The sequence below is a fragment of the Lottia gigantea genome (assembly GCF_000327385.1).
Source record: "Lottia gigantea unplaced genomic scaffold LOTGIsca_711, whole genome shotgun sequence".
NCBI lineage: Eukaryota > Metazoa > Mollusca > Gastropoda > Lottiidae > Lottia > Lottia gigantea.
In genome coordinates, this window is record NW_008710401.1 from 4,196 (window position 1) to 6,023 (window position 1,828).

Below are 1,828 nucleotides of genomic sequence, written 5' to 3' on the forward strand. Positions count from 1 at the left end.
CTCGCTAAATAAAGATGGAAAGAAATTGTTTTCTAACGTTGTATTAGTTTGTGATATTGATTCTGAGTTCCATCTTTAATTTTGAAATCACATCTGAAATAAGCATCGGAAAGAAGCAACCAAATTCGATAATGAATTTATTTCGAAGGTAATTCTACCACCATCATTCAATTGGGATTTAGAACCAACAGTCGGTGAGATGATAATATAATCCTCTTTTTCTTTTTAAATGAATAACGAATCGGATCGTATAATCTAAAGATTGGATCTAGTATTTTATTTGCCATTTTTAAGGTGTAAACTTTGAGTAGAAAATTGTGTTTCCAAAACAAGAGTTATCTCCCTAAAAATAACATTATTTCAAAACCAGATGTTATTTTATATAAGAGTATTTTTAATATGCTTTTTTTTTTGATGGAATGTAGGAAATTGATTGAAGGCGTTTTTTGGTGTATAGGTCTTTTTAATGTAAGAATTTATGAAATGTAGGATGTTTTATGAAATGCAGGATGTTTTGCTGTAAGAATTTATGAAATGTATGGAGTTTAGGTCTTTTTGGTAGCTTATAGATTGGTCGCATTTTCCCCATGAAATGAAATGGAATGGGGAATCCTCATGCGACCAATCTGCAATGTTTGCACTAACAGACCATAATTATCATCACTGACTAAAATTCCTTCAACTCTACGTTTAACAGATTCAGAATGTTGGCCCTTTAGGTAGTTGAATTTAGTTACGTTAGAAATGTCCCCACATTCATGAATCTCGCTTTGAAAAATATCTAGTCCATTTTCGTTAGTCACCAGAAAATATTGGCAAGTTCATTTTAGGCAGTTTTACAGAAGATTGTTTTGACAGCTTACCAAAAATCGTTGGAGTTGATGTTTTGGAACTAACTTTGGACAGGAAATCAGCAATCTTATTCATGATTAATCCATGATTGTCGTACAAAATGTCACATTCTTCAAAATCCTGATCAGCCAAGTCACTGCGATCCATTTGCATGTGTAAATCTTGAATTTCCTCATCCAAACGATGTAATTGCTCCTTGGATTCCACCAGTTTGTTCTGAATTACTTTTAAAAGTTGAATACCATCCACATCTTGGCTCTCAATGATAGAACAGATGCGTTTATCTTCCCTCGTAAACAAACTTCTCAAATTTGCCTTTTTTTCTCACTGTTGATTTTAGCGAATCGGCGAGAGCTTTCTGTTCCGTAGGCATCTTTATAGAATACTTCAGCAACAAACAAAATAAAAGTTCTCAGAAAAAGTTCTTCAAATCACCCAAACTGTCCTTACTATGATCACCAAACGAAACTACAAATTACTGTCTATCATTTTGGCCATCACAGTCTACTGCACACCCATCAACCACTCTTTCGGAAGTATAACGATGAAATCTTAATAGAACTGCGACATATTTGTTGAATACCGCAACTCAATTCAATCACCAACACTGTAAAACGTTCATCACGGCACCAATTTTGTGGGAATATGTGCTCCACAAAGGTATGAGTAAACTTCACGTTGTGTTTTTTAAACTTTTAATATAACAGCATACATCATACAGTATTTACAACTGAGACAGGTTAAGGGAATGTGTCCGATGGTAAGATGGCGGTGTGTGATGTATTCAAATAAGAACACCGTGAGTTCTTTACTATAAGTTTAATACTTGTTCACAGTAGGTAAGGTGGCTGCCAAGTGTCTGCACGTGCGGTAGAAAAGATATATATATAGCATACAATAATCTCGATACCAAAGCACTTTGAAGCATAATCAATAGTCTCGGTTTTCCATGTCAATATATTACATACCTCCCCCT